Here is a 9,987-nt window from a genome sequence, read left to right as displayed (position 1 = left end):
AGTTCTGCCTTATTACAACAGGGGAGGGAAAAGACATTTCTTAACAACAACAACAACAACAAAAAACCATCCTAAAAAGGCAGCCAGGGGGCTAATTTTATATTCATTTTTAGAAAACCAGACTGTTAATTCTAAAAGACTTTTATTATACATGGATAAAAAAATGTATGGCTAAGTAGATAACACAATATATTTATGTAAATCAAATGACTTTTTAAAGTACTTAATTACTCAAAGAACTGGATTACTCCCTCATGTTTAAATTAGTGAGCAATCAAATTTCCATTCTTATGACATTTATTTTAAAACACTGTTCACTGTCAGAAGTCAAAACTGTGGCGTTTTGGTTGGCCTGTGCATGTTTATTCCAGGATTCTCAACTTGATTCAGATCTAGAAACTGTTATTCCATGTAATCATAGGTCATGGCCTGGTGAGGATTAATTATTGTCATTGAAAGAGTAAACACATGCAACTGGCCTGCTATCTCATTCTTTGCTTTGATCCAATTCTCTTACTTAAAACAGTGACCTGGCCTGGATAGGCCAGGCTACCTGGATCTCATCATATCTCAGTGGCTAAACAGGGTCAGTCTCTATTAGCATTTGGATGGGAGACCACCACGGAAGTTCAGGGTTGCTATGCAGAGGAAGGCAATGGCAAACCATCTCTGAACATCTTTTGCATTGAAAACTCTATGTGGTCTCCATAAATCAATTGCAACTTGATGGCACTTTCCACCACCATAAGAAACCACTCTCACATAGGTGATGTGTAATTTCTCACCAAGAGAAGACTGATAATAGCCTTTTATCTCACCCTTCCTCCAAGTTGTGCAGAGAAGCATATAGGGCTCTCCCTTCCCTGTATGGGATGGAGGTACAGCAAAATTCTACTATGACAGGTTCGGTGCAATTATTTCATTGTATAAATATAATAACGTATCTTCAGTTTAATACAATTTAAACAGATATGCCTAGACCATGTTAGTTATTCCAATGCCTTTCTGCTTTGGAAAGCAGAAGTTGGGAAAGGAATTTCAAAGAACATGGACCTGCTTTCTTCTAACTATCCACAAGTCCTAAGGCTAGAGATCTGCTTTGTTTTAAAAGTAAACTAAATATGTAGAGAAGGAGACTAGACTGCCCATGAGGGGGCTGGGCTCACTAAGATCCCAACCTTCCTGCGACTATGGCCGGGTGTCACTGCGACATTGGCAGGGTATCTTCAACAAGAAACATTCCAGGGAGAATTTCCAGAAAGAGAATCAGGAGGCTGCCTTTGGCAATGAACTTCCAGCAGTGTTTGAATCATTGTTCTCTCTCTTTCTCTCTTTCATCCTCTCCCCTTAAAAAAAAAAATACAGCCCTCTAAGTTGCAGCAGCTTCCCATAAATGATTTGGTTTCCCAAAGCAAAGCTCTGGTTTCACAGACAAGCAGGCCTTAACAAATTTAGGATTTTCCATATTAAAGCCCAAAATTGTTCTCTAATTGGAAGCTAGAAGGCAGTCAATTCAAATTCATGGAGCATGGATTATGTGCATTTTGCTGCACCATTTAATAATGACAGCCGTAAGCTGACATGTTTTGTTTTAGTTTCGGCTTCCAGATGGCCTCTACATATCACGTTTTATTCACTCTGCCTTGAAGAAGTCAGGAGAAGCGGTAAGGAAGTCTCCTGGAAAGGAAAGATTGCATTTGTCTCAGCTGAGGACAGGTATCTTTTCCTTTCAATATACAAAGGAGGAAACTGGAAACTGGTAGAGTGCTTCTAGAACGCTGAATAGCAGGATAACATTTCTGCCAACGAATACGCATTTTTTTGGCATTAATATGGCCGCAGCCATTTATTATGCCACCCTCCAAAGGGTTGGACCAGCATGGTAAATAAGCCTGACCCCTCAGCCTTAACCTGAGGGTCCCTGGATGCCATGAGCCCTGCTCCATCCCAGCTGGGAGAGCAAGTCCTACACATCTGGAATCCCTCACCAGGGAAGCGACTATAGCAGGGCCCACCAGGCGTCCACTCACTTTGGTACCTCTAGGCCAGGGGTAGTCAAACTGCGGCCCTCCAGATGTCCATGGACTACAATTCCCAGGAGCCCCCTGCCAGCAAATGCTGGCAGGGGGCTCCTGGGAATTGTAGTCCATGGACATCTAGAGGGCCGCAGTTTGACTACCCCTGCTCTAGGCCACTTGGTTATGAGCCCCTGGCCTACCAGCTAGGTAGGCCACATTTGCTATTGCCGATCTCATTAAGGAGATCCCCAACCCCCAGTGAGTCCAGTATGCAAACTGGACTCCCTACCAACAGGCTCCTACTGTGCCTAAACTGCAGCTGCGAAAATAAACAAGACCAACTTGCCACATTAGCATGAACCAAACAAAAAAACACTGGGAGGGCGGGAGGGAAGTTGTTCAGGCTGCCGAGGCGGCTGCACGTGGTGCCTTTATAGGCACCAGCGCTCTGCCCCCTCTGCACGCCAAGCCATGGGCATCCCCACAGCTCCCCTTATTGCTGTCTTCATCAGCTCCACCTGTGTCTTCAATGGCAGCCACAGTGAGTCCCAGCCGCTAAATTTTCCTCTTCCATTATAAGTTCTGTTTCTTTCCTAATAATTTTTTAAGTAAATAATATTTTGTCTTGAAAATTTTCACCTAACTCTTATCCTCTTTTTCTGAAAAAATGCTTTCTCACAGCTACACCTCACTGCCCCCCCCCCCAAAAAAGAACAAGGATTCTAGCTCAGGGATGGGAAAGATTCACCCCAATCATTAAGGGAACCATGTCTCTACTATCTTGTAGCGTGAAGGGGGGTGGGGTAGGGAGTGAGCACTAAGGAACTTAAATCTATCGCTTTTGGTGACAGGAAAGAGGACCCAGAACCAAACTGAGCCATTCAGTTATCTGAGGCATGCCTTCTCAGCACTGTTTCCATAGAGTTTCTGGTGATTCCTAGAGCAACCTGTGCCATTTTATTATTAACAGTAGCCGCATACCATAGCCAGCATCGTTGCTCCGTCTACATCACCAGAGCCCTTCCATGGCTTGACAAGCACTGTGTGGCAACTCTGCTGCTGATCAAAATCTCTTCCATCCGTACAGATGTACCACAAGAGTCTATAAGGCTAAAAGTGTGGTTAAACAAAATAGCATAAAATCTAACTGGTTAAATGATTCCACGGCTCCATATATGATATGTTATGCGACAAAACAATATGGAGTATATTAGAGAGGTACTCAAGCCTAGCAGCAAAATAAAGGTAAAAAAAAAAAACTATGAGAACCCCCGAACTACCCTACGTACTGCAAAATTTTATACTGCTGCCATTAAATTGCGCAAAGATTTTATAGGAAAATGAATTATTTTGCATTTTTAAAATAATAGTCATATGTTTATAACTTTACAGTGATCATTAATTAAATTGTGAATTTATGATTCTTAAAATTTTATCTTGTTTTTTTGATCAACATTTTACTTGTTTTGATGTCCTAGCATTTATTGTACTGGTTGAAAAGACTGTAAATAAAGTATTGTTGAACTGGTTAAAGGGAAAGAAATATGTCATATGATCTCGTGGAGTAGCGGGCTGAAACATTGCAGACATCTGTAAATAAGGTAAAGTTTTGTAGTTCAGATCCTATAGTTCTATTCTTATTAGTCATTTGGCAGAGGTGGAACAAAGACTTTTATTTTGTTTCTCAAAGCAAAAAAAAATCTAATTTGCAATTTCAGAGAAGCATTCTGAATGCAACAGTGATGGAGTGACATTTAAAGAAATGATTACAACCTCCTTATTGATTGGGCACCTATTGGAAAAGTGTCTATGAGATTGCATTTTGGATCCTCGAAAAAGGGAGGGTCTGTTTTCCCATTGCTTCTGGAAAATTACAGAGAGCTGTGACTCACAGGGGTAAGATATAATACAGGATGTTTATGTTCAGATTGGGTCAACCAGCTTTTGCCTCCTCTGCATCAAGGTCCAAGGTTCTGTTCTGTAAACCAGGATCCTGCCATCTGGTGCCATGCCAGCAGAAGCCACTATATCAGCAGCTCTTGGAGAGGGCTGTGGGAGTGGGCCCTAGAGATGACTCTCAGGTCAAACTTTATTGCACTAGGCCATCGGCCATCGCAAGATCAGATAACAATAAAATTGTTCAAAACAAACACAGATCTGTCACAGTTATCACTTAACCAGAATAAAAATTACACTTAACCCATACATTCTGCTCATTAGCCCACAGTATTTGCCACAAGGCCAGCTCGAATCTTTCTTGTGGCCAAAGCAAAGGTGGCCACCCTTTGTGTCACAAATGGGTCCGTAACAGAAAGCAAATACCTTAATGTATCATGAGCTGAAGAAAATGCCCCTGGAATCATTTCATTTAGAAATTTCCTCCTTGGATCTGTGTAAAGTGGACATTCCAGCAGATAGTGTGGCAGAGCTTCACACAGATACATAGACGACATGAGATGACTCTCAAAGAGTGGCATTATGGTATTGGCTTAGGCCTCTGGGTTGGCTCTATGAGGTACGCATGAGGTGGATATAGAAAATTCTGTGTAACACTACAGAACACGCAGATTTGTGGACTCCCCTGTGTCTCTGTTTCGCTGCAGTAGAAAAAACTTTAAAAAAAAAGGTTTTCCTGCTTAGTGTGTTAATTGGGAGCACTGCATTGGGCAAAAGGACCCCAATCAGACCGCAGGGCCATTAGATCAACAGGTTGCCAGTTATGGTGGATCAACTTGTTACACAAGATGTTCAGCACTTCAGCAAATTGCTCAGAATGAGGAAACAACAAGTAATTAGGCTGTCTAAACATATAATAATTGCCTTTCTGTATGAAAAGCACAATGAGGCTAAGACACATATGCACATCTGACAAACATCAATTTGAAAATGCCCATTGGCACTTACCGTGAAGGGTACTTCTCCCTGGGTTCTAGGACTCCATCCTTGATGGGTGGTTCTCACCGCTGGTGCTAGGGAGGCAGGCCTTAAATTTACTTCCTCTTCCTGTCTCCCTGGTAGAACCGCCCTCATCTTCAGTTGTGATCCTTCCAAAGCTCAGAGAAACAATACTCCAAACTACCGTAACCATAACTCTCTGTAATAATTTTTCTTTTCTTTCTTTCTTTCTTTCTTTCTTTTTTATAATAAGAACATGAAATAGTGGAAGAGGAAGCAGAAAAAACAGTTCCGAACAACTAAATTCCAATATTCCCCCTTTTCCTGTCCCATAATGACTATAACAGGACTAAATTTCAGACGACGCCCAGGGAGGGCTGGATGGAGTCCTAGAACCCAGGGAGAAGTACCCTTCACGGTAAGTGCCAATGGGCATTCTCCCCTGGTTCTAGGACTCCATCCTTGATGAGATATGCAAGAGCTTACTTTGTCCCGGGCGGGATTGTGTCGTCTGAATCTAAGCCTTGTAAAAGAACAGTTCTGCCAAAGGCAGCCTCCGCTGCACTGTAATCACTAAGCTTATATGGCTAAATTTCTGTCCTCAGTTTTTAAACTTAAACTGTCCGATGCATCTTGACTACCTTTGTATAGCCTCCTAATCTGCTTTATGCCAATAAACGTATTGTATTGTATTGAATACTAAGCTTATAGTGCCTAATAAAGGTGGAAATTGAAGACCAGGTAGCCGCCTTGCAGATCTGTTCTACAGAGGCAGAATTTATCATGGCAGCATCTGTTGCAGCCCCCCTAACTGAATGCGCTGTAATGCCAGAGGGCACAGGCCTACCCAATGAACTGTATGTTTCAGCAATACAATCCCTGAGACACTTTCCAATAGCCACAGTAGACATCCTTTCCCCTTTATTAGGCGGAGAAATGCTTATGAACATTGACTCTGATCTCCTAAATGGCTCCGTACGTATAAGGAATGCCTTGAGGGCCCTTCGTACATCTAATCTTTGCCACAAAACTTCTTTAGGATGTTTAGGGTCAGGAAAGAATGTAGGCAAATTGATTTCCCGCATCCTGTGGAATCTAGATTCCACCTTGGGCCTAAATATAGGATCTGTCCACAAAACCACCTTATCTTTGTAGAACACCCAAAGATCTTTCCTAATGGATAAAGCTCCTAATTCTGAAATTCGTCTAGCAGACGTTACTGCAACTAAGAAAATAACCTTGAGTCGCAAATGTCTCAATGAAATATCCTGTAAAGGTTCAAAAGGTTGTCTCAGCAACGCTGATAGTACCACACTCAGGCTCCAAGTTGGGAAAAGATGCACGGCTGGGGGAGAAACTACCGTGGCTCCCCTCAGAAACCTAGTAACGTGAGGATGCTTGGCTAAGGGAAACCCTTGAACCTTCGGAATAACTGTCGCCAAGGCTGCCACCTGTCTACGTAATGTGGATGGTTACAAACCCTTATCCAATCTTTGTAAAAATTCCAAGATGACCCATAACCCAGTCTTTAAAGGGTCCTGTTTTTTTTTTTTTGTCTGCACCACCTGACAAATACCTTCCAAGAATAATTATATATCCTAACAGTAGAAGGTTTTCTGGCCGCCAGTATGGTGCTAGTCACCTTTTCACTAAGGCTGCATTTTAGCAGAGCTGACCGTTCAGTCTCCGCGCGGTCAGCTGTAGCCAGCCTGGCTCGTAATGCCAAATCGGCCCCTGTGTCAAGAGATCTGGTATTACCGGTAATGACAGGTGTTTCCCCACCGCTAGACGCAGGATTGTTGCGAACCATGGTCTGCGTGGCCAATAAGGAGCCACCAGGATTACCTGTGCCCCTTGCTGTCTGACCCTTCTGAGTACCTTGGGAATGATTGGGACCGGAGGAAATGCATATAACAGACCCTGCGGCTATTGAGCCGTCAGGGCATCTATCTGTTCTGCTCTGGGTTGAGCAAACCTGGTGAAAAACCGAGGTAAGAGCACATTCTCCTGACTGGCAAATAGATCTACCACTGGATTGCCAAAGTGATCCACAATCATTTTGAATACACCCCAATTCAAGGACCATTCTGCTTCGGAAATCTCCTGTCTACTGAGCCAGTCGGCCTGTACATTCAGGATCCCTTTGATATGTTCTGCTCTCAGGGACAGAAGAGTCTTCTCTGCCCATTGTAAAATCAGTGACGCTTCCTTGTGAAGTGAGGGAGATTTCGTCCCCCCTTGCTTGTTTAAATAAGCCTTGGCTGCAACATTGTCCGTTCTTACCAGGACATGCTTTTGCTGTAATTTGATTTGGAAGTGTACCAAGGCCAGTCAAATTGCTCTGATTTCCAATAGGTTTATTGGAAACTCCCTCTCTTGTGCTGACCATTTCGCTAGAACATGCCTAGTCTCCAGAGTGGCTCCCCACCCTGACAGACTGGCATCTGTGAATAGGACTAATTCTTGTTCACGAAAAAACGTCCCTGACCAAGATTCACCGGCTTCAGCCACCACAAGAGGCTGCTCCTTACGGCAGGAGTTAACCTGATTCTGATGTTTGACTTGGCTGTTATTTTCTCCTGAAATGGCCTTAGAAGGGACTTTTTGATCTTTTTGTTTGGCAAAACCAATTTCCCTTTTTATTTTATTTATTTATTTATTTATTTATTTATTTATTTATTTATTTATTTATTTATTTATTTATTTTCGTGTTCAACAAAACTCCCAGATACTCCAAAGCACTGGGTAGGAACCATGGAACTCTCTTCCAGATTGACTAGAAATCCGAATTCCTTCAGAGTGGTAATCACTCTCTCTGTGTGTGATGTTGATTCCTGAGCTGATGACGCTCAGATCAAGAGGTCGTCCGAAAATGATGTATTAACACGCCTGACTGGCGTAATGCCACAAATGGAATTGGACGCCAATCCCCGTTTGATTTTGGCACTGTAAACATAATTTTCTCTGTTCCTCTGCAGGAACTATTTCTATTGCTCTTATGTTTAGTAGATGTTGGACTGCTTTTAGCAGAGTATCTCTCTTGAGCCGATTTGCGCTTAATGGGGACACCAGACACCTGTTGGGGTGAATTGCAAAAAATTCTATTTTGTAACCAACCTGAACTATCTCTGCAGCCCATTAGACGGACTGCTCTTCAACCATCTGTAAGGGAACAATGATAAACGACCCCCTACCGGAATCTCCCCGTCTTCTAGGGAGACTTTATTCTGGGAGGAGTCCCTGTCCGGCTTCTCCTGTCTGTTGAAGCCTTGTCTGCTATATCGGGAGTAACGTCCCCTACGAAGGGAATATCGACTATTCCCCCAGGATCCTCTCCTGTTCTCCCGAAATCTTGGTAGGGTGTTCTGTGATCTGAAAGAAAAGCCTTGAAACTTTCTATCATTACCACGTCTAACAAACTTTGGCATCATTTGCTTTTTATCTCGGGTTTCGATCAAAATTCTATTCAATGCATCCCCGAACAATTTATCTCCCTGAAAGGGGTAGGCAATAACAATGGATTTGGAATGATTGTCTGCAGGCCAGGCCCTCAGCCAAAGACCACGCCTAGCAGCTGCCAAGGACGCAAGTCCCCTGGCTGCAAAAATAACTGCATCCAAAGTAGTATCTGCTAAATAACAAACTGCCTTTAACAGTCGTGATACACCTTCAGTAGACTTCTTGTCTGCTTCAGGAATTAATCTTACCAGCTTTCCAGTCCAGACTATCGAAGCCCTAGCCATTATGGAAGCTGTGAACGAGGCTCTAATGGCCATAGTTACAGCCTCATGTGCCTTTTTGAGAGAAAAATCTGCCTTTTTATCCATCTGGTCTCTAAGGTGACCCTCACCATTCTGAGAAACCAGACCCTGTGACTGCAAGGCCGGGACTGGTGCATCGACCAGAAATGTCTGTAAAACTCTTCCACATAGTCTGAGAGTTTGTACATTTTTTTTTTAAATAAATGCCGGAAATTGCTTGTTAGCCATAGGTTTTTGCCATTCTGCCTTAATCTTTTTTTTTTTTTCAAAAAATTCAGGCATAGGAAACACCTTTTGTACGACCTCCACAGGAGGAAAAAATTCTTCCTTACCTTTCACTCTAGGCTTCATATCTTTTTCTGGCGGTGCCTCAGCTGCCTCTGGCTGAATAAGGGCTAAAGCCACAATACATTTCTGTAATAAATCTTGAAACTCCTCCTCTTTACAAAATCTCTGAGTTGACTCAGGGACCTGAATATCTTCCTCCATCGCCTGTGTCCCCTGTTCTTCATCCATCAAAAACTCACCTTCTGGATCGCTCACAGACGATCCTGAGGACAGAGGTACATTATAGCATCTCTTTCTAGCCGCCTTGGTGGGAACGGAATGAGGAACCTGCTCATAGTGAACAGAATGCGATGGGGAATAATATTGAACAGGAGGATGCAGCATCCTAGGCGGTAAAGGTACAGAAGGCACATTTAAAGCAGACCTTTGCTGATAAAATGAATTCATTTCGTTTCTTAACATACACTTCATAAAATTGAATATTTCAGAGGACATGCCAGCAGGCAGCCCTTCACTCACATTTGTAGGTCTGTCTCCAGAAGAAGTGCCAGGCTGTGGGTGTCCCAGAGAGCCAACAGAGGTTTGGGATTCACCTTGTATTATAGAGCTCGTGCTGTCATTTTGGCATTCAGTCACTAGGGGGACTCCTTCCCCCACGTGCAACTCAGAGCTCTGCACATGGCTGCCCTCGAGGCCAAAGCTCCCTGCAGAGCTAATCATGACGCAGTCAGAATTGCCTCCGGAGCTTGTTTGTTTAGGCAGAACGCCTCTGCTAGCCCGTTCACACTTCTCTCCACGCATCCTTTTAGCTGTTTTGCAAATAGCCTTCCTAGGCTTATTGGGCTGCTGCTGGGCTGCCACGGTCAGTAAGGTTCCCGATGGAACGCAATCTGCCGGGCCCGTAGCTCCACCGGCAGCTCCATGCGTGCCTGGGAGATCAGACTCCAACAAATAATCATCTTGAAAAACACTTGTTGCCATTCTGAACAGTAAGTAAATTTCCTATTAATCTAACTTTAAACTCT

The sequence above is a fragment of the Paroedura picta genome, chromosome 4, assembly GCF_049243985.1.
Source record: "Paroedura picta isolate Pp20150507F chromosome 4, Ppicta_v3.0, whole genome shotgun sequence".
Lineage (NCBI taxonomy): Eukaryota > Metazoa > Chordata > Lepidosauria > Squamata > Gekkonidae > Paroedura > Paroedura picta.
This window is presented reverse-complemented; position numbering follows the sequence as displayed.